Raw genomic sequence first — 9,606 nt, 5'->3', positions numbered from 1 at the left:
TTTCCCTCAACCTTTCTTCGTAGGACAATCCCCGTAGCTCTGGGACTAGTCTTGTTGCAAACCTTTGCACTTTCTCTAATTTCTTGACGTGCTTGACTAGGTGTGGATTCCAAATTGGTGCTGCATACTCCAGTATGGGCCTGACGTAAATGGTATACAGGGTCTTGAACGACTCCTTACTGAGGTATCGGAACGCTATCCGTAGGTTTGCCAGGCGCCCGTATGCTGCAGCAGTTATCTGATTTATATGCTCCTCAGGAGATATGCTCGGTGTTATACTCACCCCCAGATCTTTTTCCTTGAGTGAGGTTTGCAGTCTTTGGCCATCTAAACTATATTGTGTCTGCGGTCTTCTTTGCCCTTCCCCAATCTTCATGACTTTGCATTTGGCAGGGTTAAACTCAAGGAGCCAGTTGCTGGACCAGGCTTGCAGCCTGTCCAGGTCTCTTTGTAGTCCTGCCTGATCCTCATCCGATTTGATTCTTCTCATTAACTTCACATCATCTGCAAACAAGGACACTTCTGAGTCTATCCCCTCCGTTATGTCGTTCACATATACCAAGAACAGCACAGGTCCTAGGACTGACCCCTGTGGAACCCCGCTTGTCACAAGCGCCCACTCTGACACCTCGTCACGTACCATGACTCGTTGTTGCCTCCCTGTCAGGTATTCTCTGATCCATTGCAGTGCCTTTCCTGTTATGTGTGCCTGATCTTCTAGCTTTTTCAGTAACCTCTTGTGAGGAACTGTGTCGAAGGTCTTTTTGCAGTCCAAAAAAATGCAGTCGATCCACCCCTCTCTCTCTTGTCTTACTTCTGTCACCTTGTCATAAAACTCTAGTAGGTTTGTGACACAGGATTTTCCTTCCCTGAAACCATGCTGGTTGTCAATTATACACTTGTTACTTTCCAGGTGCTCCACCACTCTCCTCCTGATGATCTTCTCCATGACCTTGCATACTATACACGTTAGTGATACAGGTCTGTAGTTTAGTGCCTCATGTCTGTCTCCCTTTTTAAAAATTGGGACTACATTTGCCATCTTCCATACCTCAGGGAGTTGCCCAGTTTCAAATGATGTGTTGAAGATCTTTGTTAATGGCACACACAATATCTCTGCTCCCTCTTTAAGGACCCACGGAGAGATGTTGTCTGGTCCCACCGCCTTTGAGGTGTCAAGTTCGCATAGCAGCTTCTTCACTTCCTCCTTGGTTATATGTACCTCATCCAGCACTTGCTGGTGTACCCCCCTGTTCTGATTTCCTGGAGTCCTACTGGTTTCCACTGTAAATACTTCTTTAAATCTCGTGTTGAGCTCCTGACATACCTCTCGGTCGTTGCTTGTGAATTCCCCATCACCCTTCCTCAGTCTGATTACCTGGTCCTTGACTGTTGTTTTCCTCCTGATGTGGCTGTACAACAGCTTCGGGTCAGTCTTGACTTTCGATGCTATGTCATTTTCCTATTGTCGCTGAGCCTCCCTTCTTATCTGTGCATATTCATTTCTGGCTCTTCGGCTAATCTCTTTATTTTCCTGAGTTCTCTGTCTTCTGTACCTTTTCCATTCTCTAGTACACCTAGTTTTTGCCTCCCTACACCTTTGGGTGAACCAAGGACTCGTTCTGTTCTTCCCATTATTTCTGTTTCCCTTGGGAACAAACCTCTCCTCTGCCTCCTTGCATTTTGTTGCCACATAGTCCATCATTTCTTGTACTGGTTTTCCTGTCAGTTCCCTCTCCCACTGAATGTTTTGAAGGAAGTTCCTCATGCCTGAGTAGTTCCCCCTTTTGTAGTTTGGTTTTTCCCATCCTATTCCTGCTACTCTCTCCACTTGGAGCTCAACTATGTAGTCGAAGCACAGAACCACATGATCACTAGCTCCCAGGGGCCTTTCATACAAGATATCCTCGATGTCTGAACTACTCAAGGTGAATACAAGGTCCAGTCTTGCTGGTTCATCTTCTCCTCTCTCTCTGGTAGTGTCTCTAACATGTTGATGCATGAGGTTTTCCAGTACTACATCCATCATCTTGGCTCTCCATGTTTCGGAACCCCCATGGGGCTCCAGGTTTTCCCAGTCAATCTCCTTGTGATTGAAATCACCCATAACTAGTAACTTTGCTCCCCCCACGTGTGCTCTCCTGGCCACCTCGGCTAGTGTGTCGACCATGGCTCTGTTGCTCTCATCGTATTCTTCTCTTGGTCTCCTGCAGTTCTGTGGTGGGTTGTACATTACTGCAATTATCACCTTATGTCCCTCAGACTGGATTGTTCCTACTAAGTAGTCCCTTTCACCCGTGCCATCCATTCCTTCCATTTTCTCAAAACCCCACTGGCTTTTAATGAGCAGTGCAACTCCTCCTCCCCCTCTCCTCCCTCTGTCTTTCCTGAAGATTTGATATCCGGGTGGAAAGATTGAATCTGTTATTATTCTGGTGAGTTTTGTTTCTGTGAGTGCTATTATGTCTGGGGATGTCTCCTTGATTCTTTCGTGCCACTCCTCATACTTATTTGTTATTCCATCTGCATTTGTATACCATACCTTCAACTTCTTTTCTAAGACTGTGGTCTGGGAGGTGTATTGGGGTTGGGGAAGTGGGAGACCTGATAAGGAACTATGGGTGGTTGCTGTGGGGTTGGAGTTTGTAATGTAGTGGGTGGGGGCATTGGATATGGCATGGGTGTTGTGGTTTAGAGTGTTTGGCTGCACTGGGGTTGACCTGGTTGGGAGGCTTCTATAGGAAGCTGTGAGGGAGGTTGTATTTGATCTTCTTCCTGTGTCTGGGATCTCCTGTCTGTCTTCTCCATCCCCTCTCTTTCCTCCTTTCGCCTTTGTACCATCTCTCTCAGTTTCCGCCTTTCGTCTTGTGTTCTGTCGCGGTCGAGATACACCTTCCTGTATCCCGGCATGTCCCTTAATCGTGCTTTTTCCTGCAGTATCCTGTTCCGAGTCGATTCTGCCTTGAAGGTCACTTTCACTGGCCGGTTTCTTTTTTTTACAAACCCCCCTATTCTCCGAAAATTTTCCAGCTGGGTCATGTCGTCTTCTCCGATTACTTTCATGATGCTTTCAATTGCTTTTTTTTCCCCTTGTTTTCTTGCTTCATATGTTTCCCCTTCAACTTCCTGTAGCCCATACACAAAGACTGACCTCAACCTTTCATTCTCCCACTGCATATCCCTGTGTATGCCCTCATTCAATTTGATTTCCTCCATTGCAGCTTTCCTTTCTTCAGTTTCACTAGCTACTATACATGGGCTCAGTGGCCTGTCATTTTCCCTTCTCGGCTTTCCCTGGGCTCTGTTGTGGTCTTTTAGGGCCTCCACATATAGCTTAGCTCTTTCATTTACTACAGTCTCCACTGATAGAGCTTCTACATGCAGTTTTGCTCCTCCTTTCCCTACAGTCCCCTTATTTGTGGCTGAGGTAGTGGTCTCTGTTGTCAATCCCATAATGTTCTTTAGTTCTTTAGGCTGTTTCAGATTTTCCAGTTCCTCTTCTAAACTCTGTATCCTGGCCTCTGCTGCTTTGACTTTCACCTCCCACTTCCTGCTTTCCATGTCTATCCTCTCTTCCATTCTCATGCTAAGTTCTTCTAGTTTCTTTTCCCATTCTTGTTCCCTTTTTGTGAGCTCTGCTGCCCAATCTTCCTTTGCAGTTTCCTCCTCCTGTCCCTTGGGTTTTCTTGTTGCTCTCTGGCAACCCATTTTTGTTTTATCCTGATTGCCTCAGAGTGGGAAACCTATGTAATTCTGTATGTTAGGTTAGTATTGTATATGTCAGAGTGTGGGGGGGGGAGGTAGAGGAGGAACTGTGGCTATATGGGAGAGTAGTGGGGAGGGGGAGTGGGAAGGAGAGTGAAGCAAGTGGGTAAGTGGGTGAGTGGGAGAGGGGGAGGGTGAAAGAGGGAGGGGAGGGATCAGGTGAAGGAGTGAGATGTCGGTGGGGGAGGAGGGAGTGTATGTGTGAGTCTGGCAATATGTGTGTGTGTGTGTGTGTGTGTGTGTGTGTGTGGGTGTGTGTGTGTGTGTGTGTGTGTGTGTGTGTGTGTGTGTGTTGTGTGTTGTGTGTGTGTTGCGTGTGTGTGTGTGGGGAGGGGTGGGGAGGGGTGGGGTGGGGTGGGGGGGGTGTGGGTGTGTGTGGGTGTGTGGGTGTGTGTGGATGTGTGTGTTTGTGTGTGTTTGTGTGTGTGTGGGTGTGTGTGGGTGTGTGTGGGGGTGTGTGTGTGGGTGTGTGTGGGGGTGTGTGGGTGGGTGTGTGGGTGGGTGTGGGTGGGTGTGTGGGTGTGTGTGGGTGTGTGGGTGTGTGTGGGTGTGTGTGGGTGTGTGGGTGTGGGTGTGTGTGGGTGGGTGTGTGGGTGGGTGTGTGGGTGGGTGTGTGTGTGTGTGTGTGAGTGTGTGTGTGCGTGTGTGTGTATGAGTTTCTGTATGTACTCACCTAGTTGTACTCACCTAGTTGAGGTTGCGGGGGTCGAGTCCGAGCTCCTGGCCCCGCCTCTTCACTGATCGCTACTAGGTCACTCTCCCTGAGCCGTGAGCTTTATCATACCTCTGCTTAAAGCTATGTATGGATCCTGCCTCCACTACATCGCTTCCCAAACTATTTCTGTATGTGTGAGTGTGTACTCACCTAGTTGTACTCACCTAGTTGAGGTTGCGGGGGTCGAGTCCGAGCTCCTGGCCCCGCCTCTTCACTGATCGCTACTAGGTCACTCTCCCTGAGCCGTGAGCTTTTTCATACCTCTGCTTAAAGCTATGTATGGATCCTGCCTCCACTACATCGCTTCCCAAACTATTCCACTTACTGACTACTCTGTGGCTGAAGAAATACTTCCTAACATCCCTGTGATTCATCTGTGTCTTTAGCTTCCAACTGTGTCCCCTTGTTACTGTGTCCAATCTCTGGAACATCCTGTCTTTGTCCACCTTGTCAATTCCTCTCAGTATTTTGTATGTCGTTATCATGTCCCCCCTATCTCTCCTGTCCTCCAGTGTGGTCAGGTTGATTTCCCTTAACCTCTCCTCGTAGGACATACCTCTTAGCTCTGGGACTAGTCTTGTTGCAAACCTTTGCACTTTCTCTAGTTTCTTTACGTGCTTGGCTAGGTGTGGGTTCCAAACTGGTGCCGCATACTCCAATATGGGCCTAACGTATACGGTGTACAGGGTCCTGAACGATTCCTTATTAAGATGTCGGAATGCTGTTCTGAGGTTTGCTAGGCGCCCATATGCTGCAGCAGTTATTTGGTTGATGTGCGCTTCAGGAGATGTGCCTGGTGTTATACTCACCCCAAGATCTTTTTCCTTGAGTGAGGTTTGTAGTCTCTGACCCCCTAGACTGTACTCCGTCTGCGGCCTTCTTTGCCCTTCCCCAATCTTCATGACTTTGCACTTGGTGGGATTGAACTCCAGGAGCCAATTGCTGGACCAGTTCTGCAGCCTGTCCAGATCCCTTTGTAGTTCTGCCTGGTCTTCGATCGAGTGTATTCTTCTCATCAACTTCACGTCATCTGCAAACAGGGACACCTCAGAGTCTATTCCTTCCGTCATGTCGTTCACAAATACCAGAAACAGCACTGGTCCTAGGACTGACCCCTGCGGGACCCCGCTGGTCACAGGTGCCCACTCTGACACCTCGCCACGTACCATGACTCGCTGCTGTCTTCCTGACAAGTATTCCCTGATCCATTGTAGTGCCTTCCCTGTTATCCCTGCTTGGTCCTCCAGTTGTGTGTGTGTGTGTGTGTGTGTGTGTGTGTGTGTGTGTGTGTGTGTGTGTGTGTGTGTGTGTGTGTGTGTGTGTGTGTGTGTGTGTGTGTGTGTCTGTGTGTGTGTGTGTGAGACTCAACAATCAATATTTACACCAATAACTCACTACAGTTGTGACCGGGTGTGGAAGTGTGAATTGCTCATTACTCTATAATTTGTTCATGATTGTACCCATGTATAAACGTAAGTAACCATTCTTACAGGATTCATTACCTTTGTAACTTGTGAGTTCATTACCTTTGTAACTTGTGAGTTCATTACCTTTGTAACTTGTGAGTTCATTACCTTTGTAACTTGTGAGTTCATTACCTTGTACCTAGTTCAGCCATCACAACTTTGGGAGCCCAGTCCCTGGACCCATTGTGTACCTCTGTAATCTGTAAATACCTTTGTAACTTGTCATGATTGTGACTAGACCTACCTGGAGTTCATTACCTTTGTAAATTGTGAGTTCATTACCTTTGTAAATTATGAGTTCATTACCTTTGTAAATTGTGAGTTCATTACCTCTGTAACTTGCTCAGCTATCAAAACTTTGGAGTCCAGTCCCTTGACCAATTATGTACCTCTGTAATCTTTTGACTACCGCCCACAGGATGGGTATGGGGTGACTACCGCCCACAGGATGGGTATGGGGTGACTACCGCCCACAGGATGGGTATGGGGTGACTACCGTCCACAGGATGGGTATGTGGTGACTACCGCCCACAGGATGGGTGTGGGTTGCTTAATAAACATATTAAACTAATTAACTAACTACGACGTTTCTACAAGAAATTATAGTCATTTATGTCAGGTATGGTGACGGCGACGTGGGTAGCGAGTCTGCTTACAACACATATATTTTGGAAAATTTTCCTTATTTTTTTTATCGCGTTTTCTTGCAAAGGAGCAAAGGCAAAGCACTATTGCTCAAAAATTGAAGAATATAAGCATAACCCCAGAAAGCTCTGGCAACAACTAAAACAGTTGGGGTATAGCCATAAGCCAGTAGATAGGTCTAAAATAGTACTCACTATCGATAATGAGGTATGCCACGAAACATCTAAGGTGGCAAATTGCTTTAATTCATACTACACATCTGTTGCATCAACACTAGTAAGTAAACTACCAGCTGCATCAAATACCTTTAACACAGACTCTGATAAGTTTCAAACATACTATACCAATAAAGGGGTAACCCCAAACAGTTGTCAACTAGTAAGTGTATCTCATGACTTCATTCAAAAAGAACTAAGCAGGTTAAACCTAACTAAGAGCACAGGCCCTGATAACATCCCGTCTAAGTTCCTAAAAGATGGTGCTTCTGAACTGTCAATCCCTATTGCTCACATAATAAATCTATCAATCACCACTAATACCGTACCAGAGGGGTTCAAGGAGGCCAGAGTTACTCCTATCTTCAAGAAAAATAATAGGTCTGATGTAAGCAACTATAGACCTGTTAGTATACTCAGTATAATATCTAAAATTCTGGAGAGGGCGGTGTATTCTCAAGTAGTTAAGTACCTTAATGACAACAGCATTCTCCATAGCTATCAATCGGGCTTTAGAAGATCCTACTCAACCGATACCTCCCTTATTAATCTGATGGATTACCTGAGAACTGAAATGTCAAAAGGGAACCTCATAGGTATGGTAACCTTAGACCTGCAAAAGGCCTTCGATACTGTCAACCACAATATATTATGTAAGAAACTTCAAGCTATCGGTATAGGTTCTGTAGACTGGTTTAAGTCCTACCTTAGCAACAGGAGACAAATAGTCAAAATCAACAAAACGGAATCAGAACCCCTGCCGATAACATGTGGAGTTCCCCAAGGTAGTATTCTGGGTCCCTTACTATTCTTATGTTATGTCAATGATATGCCTATCAGTGTCAAGTGCAAACTCCTACTGTATGCAGATGACAGTGCTCTGTTAGTGACAGGTAAAGACCCACAAGATATTGCTAATGTTTTAACACTGGAACTGGAGTCCTGCAGCAAATGGTTAGTAGACAACAAACTATCATTACACCTAGGGAAAACTGAAGCCATTCTCTTTGGAACGAAACATAAACTGAGAAGGGTAAATAATTTTAATGTTCAGTGTAATGGGGAGTCCATCACTTTGGTTTCATCAGTTAAATATCTGGGAATCCCCTTTGACCCATGCATGTCAGGAGAATTGATAGGGAACAGGGTAGTAAAGAAAGCGAATGCCAGGCTGAAGTTCCTGTATAGACAAGCACAGTGTCTACCTACTGAGGCTCGCAGGACCCTATGTCTAGCCCTTATACAATGCCATATGGATTACGCTTGCTCTTCTTGGTACTCTGCCTTGACAAAAAAACTGAAAGATAGACTGCAAATCACCCAGAACAAAATCGTAAGATTCATCCTGGGGCTGGGACCAAGAGAACATGTAGGCCAGGATGAATTACAGCAGTTGGATATGCTGAATGTTGAAGACAGAGTAAAACAACTGAAGCTAAATCATGTTTATAAAATTGCTCACGAACAGTGTCCAGAATATCTTGCTGTCAATTTTGTCAAGGTTGGGAACCAAAGCAATCATAGTACTAGGGGGAGAGAGCACAACTTTGTAGTACCCACAGTCAGTGGCCAGGCTTCAAACACCTTTTATTGTACAGCAATAAAGGAATGGAACAGACTACCCACAAATGTCAAGGCCAGTCATAGCTTGAACCAGTTCAAGAAGACTGCCAAAAAGTGTCTGATGAATGAAGCAACAGAAAGGGAGGGGAATGATTTTCTATTTTTTAGCTAAAATACGTGTAAATTTTACCTTATCCCTAGTAATGACCCTCGTATTGTAGATAGTCGTAATGACCCTCGGGTAGTAGATAGTCTTAATGACCCTCGTATTGTAGATAGTCTTAATGACCCTCGTGTAGTAGATAGTCTTTTTAGTATGATAATAAGATGTTATCTTCATTATAGAATAATAAGAAAATATTATAACCTTTATATTATAATAATAAGGTAAAAGGACCCCAATGGAAATAAGTCACTCTGTCTGACTTTTTTGGGTTATCCCAGGTTCTCTACACATATGCTGCTATGTATGATAATTCTATGTAACTGTATTGTGTATACCTGAATAAATTTACTTACTTACTTACTTACTTACTAATATAATAACTGACTATTTGGCATCATAAAACAGTAGGCGGAGCTTATCCGTAGACTTAGTGCCAACCTGGCACCATATGGGAACACTGGCAGTATTCCCGCTCCAGAGAGTGCCAGGAGAAATTACTTCATTATTACGCTTATATCAGCTTATATATCAGCTCTACGGCTTATTTATCTATCAGAATTGATCTAATATGATATAATAAACACTATAAATAAAATACAAATATGTTATATACTCTAGACTGAAGAAAATAAGCCATAATATGGCGAGAAGACCATCGGGAATATTTCGATATAAAATAGTGAGTCCTCTCATGTCGTATTCTTTCGTCACTGAGTAAGAGAAAACGGTATTTTGAAGAGGATAACTGCACTAGAACATAAGTTTACACCCAAACAAACGCGATTTTCGCGAAAAAAAAAAAAAATTGAGACGGCGGTCCGGCCGGCGTTCCAGGCCAATATCTCGGAAGTAACTTATTCACCTAATGTCAATAATTCTTCCTTTATTAATTAATTAAATGGAATAATATTCACAGAAATTGTAGAATAATGATTTCTTTATTTTATTTCGTGCAATTTTTGAAATATTCCAAATACTTTGGGAGTTATGTGGGAGTAAAGGGCAGATTTTTTGCAACATTCCAAGAACTAACAAACTTTATTTTTTTTGTGAAATAAAGATAAGTTATTT

The sequence above is a fragment of the Cherax quadricarinatus genome, chromosome 69 (assembly GCF_038502225.1).
Source record: "Cherax quadricarinatus isolate ZL_2023a chromosome 69, ASM3850222v1, whole genome shotgun sequence".
Lineage (NCBI taxonomy): Eukaryota > Metazoa > Arthropoda > Malacostraca > Decapoda > Parastacidae > Cherax > Cherax quadricarinatus.
This window is presented reverse-complemented; position numbering follows the sequence as displayed.